The following is a 14,709-nucleotide window of genomic DNA, read 5'->3' on the forward strand; positions in this document are numbered from 1 at the left end:
GGTGCTCATTTGCGTTACGGAGCAATGCTTTTCTGCACTAATGTTACTCCTACATTGCAATTCCCATACATTACTGCCAGTAGTTGTGACATTAAGAAAAGGTAAAGGTAGTCCCTTGGCACGGATGTCTATTCGTAACCAACTGTAAAGGGAGGTGCTCATCTCCATTATTAAGCTGGGAAGTGATAGTGCCACTCTATTCTGCTCTGGTCAGGCCCCACCTGGAATATTGTGTCCAGTTTTGGGCACCACAGTTCAAAAAGGATGTTGAGAAACTGGAGCGTGTCCAAAGGATAGCCCTGTTTAAATACTTGAAGGGATGTCATACTGAGGAGGGAGCAAGCTTGTTTTCTGCTGCTCCAGAGACTAGGACCCGGAGCAATGGATGCAAGCTCCAGGAAAAGAGATTCCACCTCAACATTAGGAGGAACTTCCTGACAGTAAGGGCTGTTCCACAGTGGAACACACTGCTCCCTTGGAGTGTAGTGGAGTCTCCTTTCTTGGAGGTCTTTAAACAGAGGTTGCATGGCCATCTGTCAGGGATGCTTTGATTGAGAGTTCCTGCATGGCAGAATAAAGGGGTTGGACTGGATGGCCTTTGCGGTCTCTTCCAACTCTACAATTCTAGAGTAATGCTTTTTGCACTACTGTTACTCATAAGTCATAATTCCCATATACTACTGAATGTAACGCCAATAGTTGTGACATAGGTAAAAGGTAGTCCCTTCACATGAACGTCAAGTAGTTAAATGCCTGCATTGCAGCCACTCTCTCACAAACCACAAGGTAGTGAGTTCAGTACCAGCCAGGGGCTCCTGGTCAACTCAGCCTGGCATCCTTCCGAGGTCTCTAAAATGACTACCTAGCTTGTAGGGGGCAATTAGCTTGCATATTGTAAACCATTTAGGGAGTACTTAAGTGGGTTGATAAGCGGTATAGAAATCTACTTGCTATTGTTATTGCTAACTGACTGTCGGGGATGGTGCTCATCTGCATTGCTAAATAATGCTTTTTTGCACTAATGTTACTCCTAAATGGCAATTCCCATATACTACTGCCAATAGTTGTGACATAAGTAAAAAGGGAAAGGTTGTCCCTTAACATGAATGTCTGCTCATAACCAACTGTCGAACAGCCCTTACTGTCAGGCAGTTCCTCCTAATGTTGAGGTGGAATCTCTTTTCCTGGAGCTTGCATCCATTGCTCTGGGTCCTAGTCTCTGGAGCAGCAGAAAACAAGCTTGCTCCCTCCTCAGTATGACATCCCTTCAAGTATTTAAACAGGGCTATATCATATCACCTCTTAACCTTCTTTTCTCCAGGCTAAACATACCCAGCTCCCTAAGGCGTTCCTCATAGGGCATGATTTCCAGACCTTTCACCATTTTAGTTGCCCTCCTTTGCACACGCTCCAGTTTCTCAATGTCCTTTTTGAATTGTGGCGCCCAGAACTGGACACAATATTCCAGGTGGGGATGGCCATCTGTCGGGGATGCTTTGATCTGGATTTCCTGCATGGCAGGGGGTTGGACTGGATGGCTCTTGCGGTCTCTTCCAACTCTATGATTCTATGTAGGGGAAGGTGCTCATCTCCGTTGCTAAGTAATGCTTTTTTGAACTAATATTACTCATAAATCTTAATTCCCATAGACCACTGAATGTAGTGCCAATAGTTGTGACATAAATAAAAGGTAGTCCCTTGACATAAATGTCTTGTCATAGCCGACTGTAGGGGATGGTGCTAATCTCTGTTACTAAGCTGAAGAGCCAGCGCTGACCAAGGACCGCTCTGGTGGTCATGTGGCCAGCATGACTGCACTGAATGCTGTTACCTTCCCACTAAAGTGGTGCCTATTTATCTACTTGTATTTACATGCTTTTGAACTGCTAGGTTGGCAGAAGCTGGGACCAGTGACAGCAGCTCACCCCAGCATGTGGCACTCGGGCCTCGAACTGCCAACCTTCTGATCTTACATTCATCAAAATTTCCTTCTTAACCACTAAGCCACCACATCCCATATTTTGTCTGTAGCATACCTTGATTTCAGTAAGGCCTTTGACAAGGTCCCCCATGATATTCTAATCAAATATGGGCTAGGTTAGGTGGATTTGTAATTAGTTTTCTGTGGGTTTTCCAGACTGTGTGGCCGTGTTCTGGAATAATTTATTCCTGACATTTTGCCTGCATCTGGGTGGCATCTTCAGAGGGTTCTTCAGACAGAATATCCCACATAGCTCAGAAAATAACAACAACAACTATTATTATTATTATTAACCTGCCCTTCTCCCAAAATTGGGACTCAGGGTGGCTTACAATATTTAAAAAAAAGTACAGTTAAAACATACAAAAATAGTACATTAAGTCAGAATTAAAACAAATTGCACATTAAAATAACAAATAAAGAAAACTATGGACATCAGCTGTGAAAGCCTTTGGCTTCACATTGGCTATGCAATTGGTTGGCCGGCCCAAACCCAAAGGGTGCTCAGCAATGGCTTCTTTTCATCCTGGAGAGAAGTGACTAGTGGGGTCCCACAGGGGTCTGTTCAGGGCCCAGTGCGATTCAACATCTTTATCAATGACTTAGATGAAAGAATTGGGGGCATACGTATCAAATTTGCAGATGACACCAAATTAGGAGGAGTAGCTAATACCCCAGAGGACAGGATCAAAATTCAAAATGACCTCAGTAGATTAGAAAGCTGGGCCAATGATAACAAAATGAAGTTCAGCACAGAGAAATGTAAGGTACTGCACTTAGGCAGAAAAAAAATGAAAGGCAGAGATATCGGATGCTGGATATGTGAAAGGGACCTAGGAGTCCTAGTAGACCACAAGTTGACCATGAGTGAACAGTACGATGCGGCAGCTAAAACAGGCAGTGTGATTTTGGGCTACATCAATAGAAGTATAGTGTCTAGAAGGAAGTAATAGTCCCACTGTATTCTGCTTTGGTCAGTGTCCAGTTCTGGCACCACAATTCAAAAATGTTGACAAGCTCAAGTGTGTCCAAAGGAGGGTGACTAAAATAGTGAAGGGTCTGGAAACCATAATGCCGTATGAGGAGAAAAGCTGGGTATGTTTCACATGGAGAGGCGATTGTTAAGAGGTGATATGATAGCCCTGTTTAAATATTCGAAGAGGTGTCATATTGAGGATGGAGCAAGCAAGTTTTCAGCTGCTCCAGAGAATAGACCTGGAACAGTGGATTCAAACTGCAGGAAAAGAGTTTCCACCTCAACATTAGGAAGAACTTCATGACAGTACGAACTGTTTGAGAGTGCAACACACTCCCTCAGAGTGTGGTGGAGTCTCCTTCTTTGGAGGTCTTTAAACAGAGGCTGGATGGCCATCTGTTGGGGATGCTTTGATTGTGAGTTCCTGCATGGCAGAATTGCATTGGACTGGATGGCCCTTGGGGTCTCTTCTAACTCCATGATTCTGTGAAACAGCTTGTGCCCTTCCAGCACACCTAACATCGTTTTCTGCTTGGTTCCATCTCAGTGGGCATTTAAATCACATTTTTGCTGATGTTTCAGTTGGTGCTTTCCAAAAAGTCTTTCCAAGTTTTATCCTGCCTTAGGATGTTTGGGACAGTGATGCCGAAACTCTGGTATTCCAGATGTTTTGGACTTTGGCTCCCAGAAACCCTAGCATTGGCCGAGATGGCTGAGGCTTATAGGAGGTGAAGTCCAGAAAACCCGGAGGACCAGTGTTTGGGAATCACTATTTTAGAGCTTGTCACCTTTCCTGCTCCCCTCCCCCCCCCCCCCCCGGGACAGGTCCTCCATTTCTGCCATCTGTCCAGGAGGAACACCTCAATGTCCTCCATTTTGAGCATGACTAAGCATGAATTGAGCATTTCTATTTCTAGGAGTGTTTTAGCTTTTATTTGGTCATGTCCTACTACATTTTTCTTGAATGTCCTACATTTTTTGCAGTGCCTTGTCCTCCTTTGTGGTTAGGACACCTGATCACTCTGCTTGAGGAAGATGCTTGACCTTGCTACTGTTCCTCCTTTTTATAGCTTGTAAATAAGTGAAGTCCAAAAAAGTAGCATTTCCACACCGTAGCAGGGTGGCCAGACATCCTCCTTTTTCAGGACACATCCAGGAGGATGTCTGTCCAGGAGGACAGGCTTCTGTCCAGGAGGAATTCCAAAATATCATCCACATAGAGCACGACTAAGAGTCATGCGCTCATATTTATGTGAGTTTCTAGCTTTTATTTTGTAGCGACGTACATTTTTATGACTGTCCTACAATTTGCGGTGCCTTGTCCTCCTTTATGGTGAGGACATCTGGTCCTAATTGAATAAAAAATACTGATAGCATAAGCTTTCATAGACTTGAGGCTACTTCCTCAGATGCATGCAAGCCTACAAAAGCTTCTGCTACTAGTTTTTTTTTCTTTCAGCTAGTCTCAAAGTTGGTACAAGATTCCTTTGCTTACTGATCCTCCCTTACGGTTATAGTACTATTTACCTCCTGAAATTCCACACCTTATTTGCTGCTACTGTCTCAGCTTGCCTACTCTCTCTTTCAACCTGTATATCTTTGATGATACTGTACTTTCCAATCTGCCACATTATTAGTTAAAAATAACTTGCGGGTTAAGGTAAATGGAAAAAATGAATGAATCCTTCTCTTTTCAGCTTTGCTATGGAGCTTCTCTTTTAGCTTCACACCCTGCGGTTCTCATGGCAATACTTCACAGCATAGCCTTGGAAATGAATTTTTTAGCCCTCAAAAATGGGTACTACTTTGCCCATCAGAACATTTGGGTTTTAACTGCATATGACCTGCTGACATCCTAATTCAGTAAAGTTTCTGCCTGTTGGTAAAAACCTGTTTGGTCAGCTAGAAGGAGTTCTTCCTTACCACAAGTGTTTTTCTGCATGAGATGTTCACCCGACAAGCTTGCCAATGAACTACAAGCACCCTGTTAGTGCTCTTAGACATCTCAGCGGCTTTCGATACCATTGACCATGGTATCCTTCTGGAACGCCTGAGAGAGTTGGGAGTTGGGGGCACTGCACTCCAGTGGTTCCGTTCCTACCTCTCGGGCAGATTCCAGATGGTGCAGCTGGGGGACGTGTGCTCTGATAAGAGGGTCCTTACATCTGGGGTCCCTCAAGGAGCCATTCTGTCCCCCATGCTATTTAACATTTACATGAAACCGCTGGGAGAGATCATCCGGAGACACGGGGCGCGGTGTTATCAGTATGCTGATGACACCCAAATATGTTTCTCTGTGTCTCTGACTGATGCAGTGACCAGGGATGGCATCTCTCCTCTAGATGCCTGTCTGGAGTCAGTAATGGGCTGGATGAGGGAAAACAGACTCAGACTGAATCCAGAGAAAACGGAAGTACTCGTGATAGGCTCCCTGGGCCCAGGGATGGAGATTTGTCCACCTGTCCTGAATGGGGTCACGCTTCCCCTGAAGGACTCTGTTCGCAGTCTGGGGGTGCTCCTGGACTCGTCGCTCCATCTCACATCTCAGGTGGATGTGACGGTCAGGAGTACCTGTTATCAGCTTCGGTTGATACGCCAGCTGCGACCCTACCTGGGCCGGGGGGACCTTGAAACGGTGGTGCATGCTCTGGTAACCTCTCGGTTGGACTTCTGTAACGCGCTCCACATGGGGCAACCCTTGTACCAAACCCGGAAGCTTCAATTAGTGCAGAACATGGCAGCCAGGCTGGTCACTGGATGTTCCAGGACAAGCCATATAACACCTGTTCTGCATGATCTACATTGGCTGCTTATTCGCTTCCGGGCACAATACAAGGTGTTGGTTATAACCTATAAAGCCCTAAATGGCTTGGGCCCAGGGTACTTGGAGGACCGCCTCTCCCCATATAATCCGCCCCGCACACTCAGGTCAGCCGGGAAGGAACTTTTAATGGTTCCACGTTCGAAACACTCTGCGTCTGCACAGAGGGCGTTTTCAATCTCAGCCCCGCAGTCATGGAACTTGCTTCCCAAAGAGCTCCTCTTGACCCCCTCCCTTGACCTTTTTAGGAAGAGACTCAAAACCGAACTAGCTTTCCCCCAGTTGTTGTAACGCTTCCCTTCCCCCCTCCTTTGCACTTGCACTTTGGCTAGTTTTTGTATGGTTTTTAATTTGTGTTTTTAATTCTTGCTTTTAATGTTGAATTGTTGTATATTGATGTTCATACTTATCTTTTGTTGTTATTAAGATGTTGTAACCTGCCTTGATCTCAAGGAAAGGCGGGCTATAAATAAACGATTTATTATTTATTTATTTATTTATCCTTCCCCTATCTGGCATCCCTTAGGTAGATTGGGCTTTAACTCCTATAACCTCTTCCCCAATGAATTGAAAAATTGCTTGGGAATGTTGGGTCTTTTTGGTCCAACACATCTAGAGGGCACCAAGTTGGGGAAAGTTGGTTTACCATTTCTTAATCCCAATCTGAAACATTTTGTGCTATATAATGGACCTCTTTCCAAGGTGAAGGTCTGTCACTACTTCTAAGGCCAGTGTGTTTTATTAGACATCTTCCTCAAAAAGAATGATATGCACTAATGACTGAGAGATGTTTGTCTCTTTGGGATCAAAAATAATATCAGGAATGTTTGTGTCATCTGTTTTGGGCAAGTGGATGAAATCAATGAAACGTCCCCATAGAAGTTGAATTTATTATAACTGTGTGCTGTTTCCCCCCTTAGAAAAGCTAATTCACATGTCATTTTTAACTCTAGTATCAGGGAGGGGAAAAGTGGGATATAAATATTTTTTTGCTTGCTAAAAAATGTAAGTTGGTGTGGCACATAAAACAGTTGTCTACTCTTGCCTGTCCCCCACCTTTTAGTGTTTGAAAGCTTTTGCAGGTTTTGGGGTTTCAATAATTCCTGGGCTTGAAATGTAAAGAAATAAACCACAATTCTTTCATTTTTAGCACCTAAAGCATACTTGTATGTGTACAATCACCCCTCAGTTTTCACAGACTTGAAGTCTGCATCCCTCTCCCATTTGTTGGCAGCAAACAGAGGGGGACAAAATGGGGTGTGCACTAATGGTGTGCGCCCATGAATGGCCGCAGGCGTGCACTGCCATTCAAGCCAGTGGGGCTTGAATATAGGTGAATTTCCCTTTTTGCGGTTGGGGGGGGGGGTCTGGAATAAATCCCCCACAAAAATGGAGGGGCAACTGGATTTTCTTTGGTAATTTTTGGGTACAGGGAAAAGATAGATATTTCCAAAAATTAGAACAGAGGAAGGCAAAGGCAAGCCCTGTTTCTGAACAAATCTTGCCAGGAAAACAACACACAATACAGGGTCTGCTTAGGGTCACCATAAGTCAGAAATGACGTGATGACACACAACAGCAACAACAATAAGAATTAAAACCCGCACTGTAAAGCACATTCTCCAACCCGGTGCCTTGAGATTGCCATTAGCTATTAATGTTTGGAATATTAGGGTTTAGACCAGTTTACCTATTTGGGAAAGGCTACTAGTCCCAATCAAAATGCATTTGAATATTTCTACTTCATGGCAAGTGATGTATCTAGCAGATAGGAGAAGGACCTTGGCTGAAATAATATAAGGGAGCATAAGAGAACCACCGTTTTCTTGTTCCTCCTGCTGTTTCTCCAGCATGGTGTGTAAGGAGTATGCTGCCCTGAAGGGGATGAAGAATTGGAGAATTGCTTTAGAGCATGGTGTTGTGTAGTTCTTAGTGCAGGACTTGGTTGTGGCAGCTGAAATCCAAATATTCATGCAAACAAAAAAAAGTCGCCAAGTTGCTCTGAATGTATCACATGTTTAATATGACCCTCACAGGGTTAAAATGCTGTTTGAAATATGAATTGCTTGCACTTCATAGGGCTTTTGTAAGCAATACTGAGTCAATGTGTTGCAAGTGCTTTAGTATTTTGAAACAGCATTAAAGAAAGGCTCCAAAATTCTTCCTTGTCTTGCTCTTTTTCTATGTGGCAGGCAGTTTTTTTCCTTTAGGTGGTTTCAGTATTGTGATAAAAGATGGAGAAATTTACCGTAGCTACTGGTGACATCCAAAGACTGAATGTTTTCATTGGTGTTAAGCTGCTCTAAAATGTAGCAGAAAGTTTTTCTGTTAGAATCTTGAGAATTTCAGCTCTGCATCTTCTTTCTCATTTACAAATTCGTGCACATACACCTCTCTTTGGATGTGAAGCAAATAAAGGCAAGCCCAAAGCCCTATTATATTCAGCCCTCAAGACTTCCAGGTCCTGGTTACCTGACCCTTTGAAGGGTTGGTCAACAATATGTTTCCCCCCCCCCCCCACATTTAAGTGTAATGATTTGTTTTTTTTTTTTTATTTTGAGTTAAAATTATACAACCTCATTGTCATTACAACAACTCTGTTGCATATCTATTACATCTTATTATCTGTGTTTCCCGCAATTACACTTTTAGATTACAAAATCAGTCTCATCCTTACATATATATATACAATGTTTACAATTTTCACAGAAATGCTTTATCTTATTAATTTCACGTTATTACTCTTCAGTAGTTCCCCCTTATGGAGTGTTATACTCATCGTGTTACTTAATCTTTTAAATGCCAATATTTTTTCAAGAAGTCTTCTATAATTTTCCAGTTTTCCACTTCTTCATTCCTATTTTTTATTATAGATGTCAAAATGTCCATATTTTTTAATTCCAAAACTTTATATAGCCATTCCTCTATACTTGGTAACACCTTACTCTTCCAATTTTTTGCAATTAATATTCTAGCAGCAGATATGAGGTATAACATGATTTTCCAATATTTTTTCTCATTGTTTTCTCCTAAGAAAGAGGTCATATTCAGTAAGTACACTTCTGGTCTAATAGAGAATTGTATTTTTAACATTATTTGTATAATATGGTGCACCTTTTCCCAGAATTTTCTAATTTTCCAACAACTCCACCACATATGAAAGTGTGTTCCTTTCTCATTTTCGCACTTCCAGCATTTATTCATACCTAAGTTATACATTTTAGCAATTTTTACTGGCGTGAGATACCATCTATTAGTAACCTTCAAATAATTTTCCTTTAGATCTTGTGCTACCGTAAATTTGGCTGTTTTTCTCCATGCTCTTTCCCAATTGTCCATAGATATCGTACGTCCTATCTCCTGCGCCCATTTTGTCATACTATCAGTCACATTTTCCCTTTCCAGATCATAACTCATCAGTTCTTTATATATTTTGGCAATCTTGCCTTTTTCCTTCCCCCTTAAAATTTTATCCAAATTATTTTCTGTTGTTTCAAATCCATTTTTCTTTATGTCTTCTTTATACTTAGATTTTATTTGTAAATATCCGTACCATTGTATATTTTTCCCTTCTTTTTCAAGTTCTTCCTTCGTTTTTAAATCTATTTCTCCATTTTCCTTTATTTTCAGAAGGTCTTTATATCTTATCCAGTCCTTCTTTTTTTCCCATCTTCCAAAGAAGGCCTCCTGGGTTGATACCCAAAGAGGCGTTTTTTGGTAGTAGCGTTTTTTAATTATATTCCATATTCTTAGTAACGGTTTGCGAATCGCATGATGCATAAAGTCTATATTTATCTGGTGCTTTTGATACCATAAGTAGGCATGCCACCCATATCTCATATTACATGATTCAATGCTTAATAGGTCAGGATTATCCACTTTCATCCATTCTTGAATCCACACAAGCACACAAGCCCAAAAATAAATCTTTAAGTCTGGTAGGGCACATCCTCCTTTATCATTATCTTTCTTTAAAATTATTTGTTTGATTCTTGCCTTTTTTCCTTTCCACAGGAACTTTTTTATTTCTTTATTCCAGTCCGTAAACATTTTGTCCTTAGTAATGATGGGTATATTTTGATAGAGGAACATTAGTTTCGGCAATACATTCATTTTTATTATTGCCACTCTCCCCAACAAAGAAAATTCCATCTTATTCCATGTCTGTAGGTCTTTCTTGATTTGAAACCAAACTTTTTTATAATTATTATCAAATATGTCTAAATTTTTATTCGTCAGCCAAATACCTAAATATTTTACAGTCTTTACCACTTTAATCTGTGAGATACTGGCTAATTCTGTCTCTTTTTCTTTTTTCATATTTTTTGTAATCATCAGAGTTTTTTCTTTATTTATTTTAAAACCAGAATATTTTCCAAATTCCTTCAATTCCATTAACACCGTATCTATGCTTTTTAGTGGTTCTTCTAAGATTATTATCATATCATCCGCGTAAGCGCGGAGCTTATATTCGTATCCTTTAATCTTAGTTCCTTTGATTATTTCATTGTCTCTTATTGCATTGTTAAGAACCTCAAGACATATTATAAAGAGTAAGGGAGAGAGTGGACAACCTTGTTTTGTCCCTTTTTCTACAGGAATATAATCAGTTCTTTGACCATTAATTATTAACTGAGCCTTCTGTCTTTTATATAATTGAGATATATTTGCCAAAAAATATGGTCCCATACCCATACTTTGTAAAACATTCAACATAAATGACCAACATACGCTGTCAAAAGCTTTTTCAGCATCAACGAAAATCAGACCCATCTCTTTATCTTTATGTATTGTATAGTATTCTATTATGTTTAATACCGTTCTTATATTGTACCTCAGTTGTCTTTCTGGCAAAAAGCCGTTTTGATCTTTATTAATTATCTTACACAAAACATTTTTCAATCTATTTGCCAATATTCCTGTGAATATTTTATAATCTACATTTAACAAGGCTATTGGCCTATAGTTTGACATGATCGTGTTATCCTTTCCTTCTTTCGGGATGAGAGAAATATTAGCAATGTGCCACGTGTCTGGCGTACCCTCTTCTCTGATTTTATTAAACACTATATTTAACGCCTCCACCATTTCTTCTTCGAAGGTTTTATAGAATAAGGGAGAGAAGCCATCCGGCCCAGGGGATTTACCTTCCTTCAATGATCTTATTACTTGTTTAATTTCTTCATTATTTATCGGTCTTTCCAAGTCTTCTATCTGTTCCTTTGTGAATTTGCTTATTCTTTTTTTCCCCAAATAATTTCTTATTTTCCCAACTATGTCTCCTTCCTTTCTATTATCTTTAAATACTTCTTTAAAGTATGCTGTAAAAGCCTTCATGATGTTGCCTTGTTTAGTAATAATTTTATCTCCTACCCTGATTTTGTTTATCCTTTTATTTTCTCTTTCTTTTTTCAGTTTATATGACAGCCATCTTCCAGTTTTATTTGCTCCTTCAAAATATTTTTGTCTAGAGAATTTTAACTTGTTGGCTAGTTCCTCTGTGTTTTTTTGTTGCATTTTAATCTTTAGTAGCGTATACCGTTTCCTAATCTTATCACTATCTCTATTTTGATTTATCATTTCTTCTAGTTTTTTCAATTCCTGTTTGTCCTCCTCCTCTAATTTTTGTTTTTGTCTTTTTATTTCTGCACCCCTTTTTATCAAAAGACCTCGTATCACAGATTTAAACGCATCCCACACTGTTTTACTATGTACTTCTGTAGATAGATTTTCTTTAAAGAAAAGTTTTATTTCTTGCTTCATGCTTTCTTTATATTTCTCATCTTTAATTAATTTATCATTTAACCTCCAATACCATTGTTGCCTTTCTGTGGGAATTTTCAATATTAATTCTATTAAGTTGTGGTCAGACAGCCACCTCGGCGCTATATCCATTTTTTCTATTCTTAACAATATATTTCCAGTAACTAAAAATAAATCTATTCTGGAGAGAGAGTTATTAGAGTCTGACTGAAAAGTAAATCCTTTTTTTTTTCATATAAATGAGACCATACATCTATAAGTTTATTTTCCTCTATCATCTCGAAACATGCCTTTGGTAATCTTCCCTGGTTGTCCTTAATTTTTCTTTTAGATTGTCTGTCTCTCTTAGGTTTCAGGACTCCATTGAAATCTCCGGCAATAATCAATTTATTTCCATTGCACTTTGTTAACTCTTTATTTAACCTTTCAAAAAAAATAAAAGTGTAATGATTTGTGAGTCCCTATGCGGTAGAATAATTCCAGTATGCCTCTGACATCTTGGGTATTACGTAGTTTATTTTCACCCTCATAAAAACACAGTTTGAATCCTGTTGTTTATATGTAAAATATATTAAATTAGCCATTGCCCTTAGTGATGAACAGGTTGCCTATCACCTGTGGTACCCTATGTCTGGTTGCAGATGGAAAATACTGTATTTTAGCTAATTTTTCAAAATAGCTGTATACAGCCTCCTGAGGCCGAAGGTAAATTGGCAAGCAAAGACATGGTGATCAGCTGGGATAGAATAAGCAGCTGACCTGAAACAGATGAGCTTCAGATACAGCCTTGCTTAGTAAATGAACCACTCTCTCTGTTATGTATCTGTTTTTATGTTTTTGACACTGTGATTGACATATTTGGAAATACAGTTTTAAAATATGCATGTACAAAAAGACCCCTTGGGGAGCAGATGCTGGGTGAGTAGGACAACGGTGGCATACCCCAGCCATTTCCTTCTTTTGGGGAGACAGAGGGCCTGTCCTTTATCCCTCATACTACTTTGCTGGCCTTAGGTGTATTGGATGATAACCTCCATCTTCAGTCTTCAATGTACTGTAAAATTCAACTTCCACTCCAGTTTGCTTTTGTTCCTTGAACAAAAAAGAGATCATCTTATCCTTGAGCGGGTAAAACATCTTGGGCCAGCCCTGGTGTGTGAATGGGGGAGAGTAGGACTCTTAAAATATCTGGAAGCAATCATTGTGTGGATACAAAATGTCAGAGATTGAAAACATGTAGAGAGTTGGGGGCTCATAAACAGTGTAATATTTCTCCTTCCCAATAAATTCCTTACTAAAGCTGCATTTGCACTGCAGAAATAATGCAGTTTGACACTGCTTTAACTGCCTTGGTTCAATGCTATAGAATTCTGGGAGGTGTAGTTTGTTCTCTCTGAAGGAGAAGGCTAAATATTTCACAAAACTACAAATCCCAGCATTCCATAACAAAACAAAAAAAAACAAACACCATGATAGGTTCACTTTATGGTTGCCATCATTTGAAGGCACATAGCAACAACAAATGATGATTTAAGAGCCCCAAGAAAATTAAATAAGCAGAAAAATATTGAAGTTTACTTATTATTTTCAATAAAAATAGTCCATCAGTGTAGAAATGCTGGGAGGACATAAATGATTGGGGTAATAGAATGTTTTGATAGGGAAGAGGAACAGAGAGGCATACTGTATCTGATTTCTGTTTCAGTGAAGTCAAATCCTTGTAGAGTAGAAGAGTTAGAAGGAAACTCATTACTTCAGTAAAGTGCCCTTGACAGATCAGACCAAGATCTCTGTAGTCAGATGCTTGTCACCACACAGTCTTGTCCCCATATCTATCCACCAACCCACCCTCCCATCCCGATGTACAGAGGCATCATATTTATGAATTCCAGAAGTATTTGAGATGAACCTGCTAATAGTAACTGATAAGCATTGCCTCCATCAATTTGTCTAGTCCCCTAATAATAAAGATAGATACAAGATAAGCAAAGTGAGTCATTCCTGCACTCTGAAAATGCTCCCCTGGCAACCATCCCTGAACTGTATACACAAAGCCCATTCACCCTCTTGGTAGAAACAGTGTCTTTTAACTTTCAAGGCAGATGGGGAAATTTTCATCCTCCATATATCTTTGGCCTGCAACTCTCATCACCCTTGGCTGGCATTGCCAATGGGAAGAGAGTGCGGACCAAACATTCCCCATCTCTTCCTGACAGATAGACAAGGTAGTGACTTAAAAGGGTGGAAGATTAAAACCCAGTTTCATCATCTGAGGAGGTGATAATAGATGGTATTTGTAGCAGGGCCATAGCCATTTTGGGCTCTTCTGAGATCCTTGTGGGCTGCATCATACCACCATATCTGTAATTTGCTGTAATGTGGAGCAACTGGAACCCACGTTCTTTCACTTTGGGGACTCCCCCCTCCCCATTTCAGGGTGGGAGCTCCTGAAACAGACTTTTCATGCGAAATCTGGCCCTGTGCGTTGGCTGAAAAACGTGTTTTCCCTAGCCAAATATAATTGGGGTTCTTGGCAGGATTTTGGGGTACTTGGAGAACCCAAGGGCTACATATGGATGTGGACTACATTATTCCCAACTCTGATACTATACAGTGGGTCCTTGGTATCCACTGGGATTTGGTTCCAGGACCTTCCAAATCCATAGATGCTCAAGTCCCATTAAAAACAATGGCATAGTAAAATGGTGCCCCTTATATAAAATGGCAAAATCAAGATGTGCTTTTTGGAATTTAGATATTTTTAAAATATTTTCAAGCTGTGGATGGTTGAATCCGTGGATAAAAAATCCATGGATATGAAGAGCCAGCTGTATTTTCTTCTCATGTAACAGTAACTGTTTGTTTCCCATTGAATGACTAAAGAGGCAATTGTTTTCTTCCTAGGTGAAAATGAAGCCTTTAAAATCCCTGATAGGACCAGTTACTTTAATGATAAAATGTTGGATAGTAAGATTCTTTTGGAGCTTGCAGTTTCTCAGATAAACCAAAACTGATCTTTTATGTTGCATTTAGAATCATAGAGTTGGAAGAGACCCCAAGGATCATCCAGTCCAACCCCCTGCCATGCAGGAAATCTCAATCAAAGCATCCCCGACAGATGGCCATCCAGCCTCCGTTTGAAGACCTCTAAGGAAGGAGACTCCATTG

The 14,709-nt window shown here is 40.1% G+C and overlaps 1 protein-coding gene across 1 annotated transcript in view; it reads left to right on the forward strand.

Moving 5' to 3' along the window:
* The window catches only part of LOC149322922 (constitutive coactivator of PPAR-gamma-like protein 2), a 42,016-nt gene that overhangs the window by 816 nt on the left and 26,491 nt on the right, over positions 1–14,709 (forward strand). The window lies entirely within an intron of this gene.

Source organism: Sceloporus occidentalis, unplaced genomic scaffold (assembly GCF_023333645.1).
Source record: "Sceloporus occidentalis isolate IW3139 unplaced genomic scaffold, rSceOcc1.0.p SCAF_1, whole genome shotgun sequence".
Taxonomy (NCBI): domain Eukaryota; kingdom Metazoa; phylum Chordata; class Lepidosauria; order Squamata; family Phrynosomatidae; genus Sceloporus; species Sceloporus occidentalis.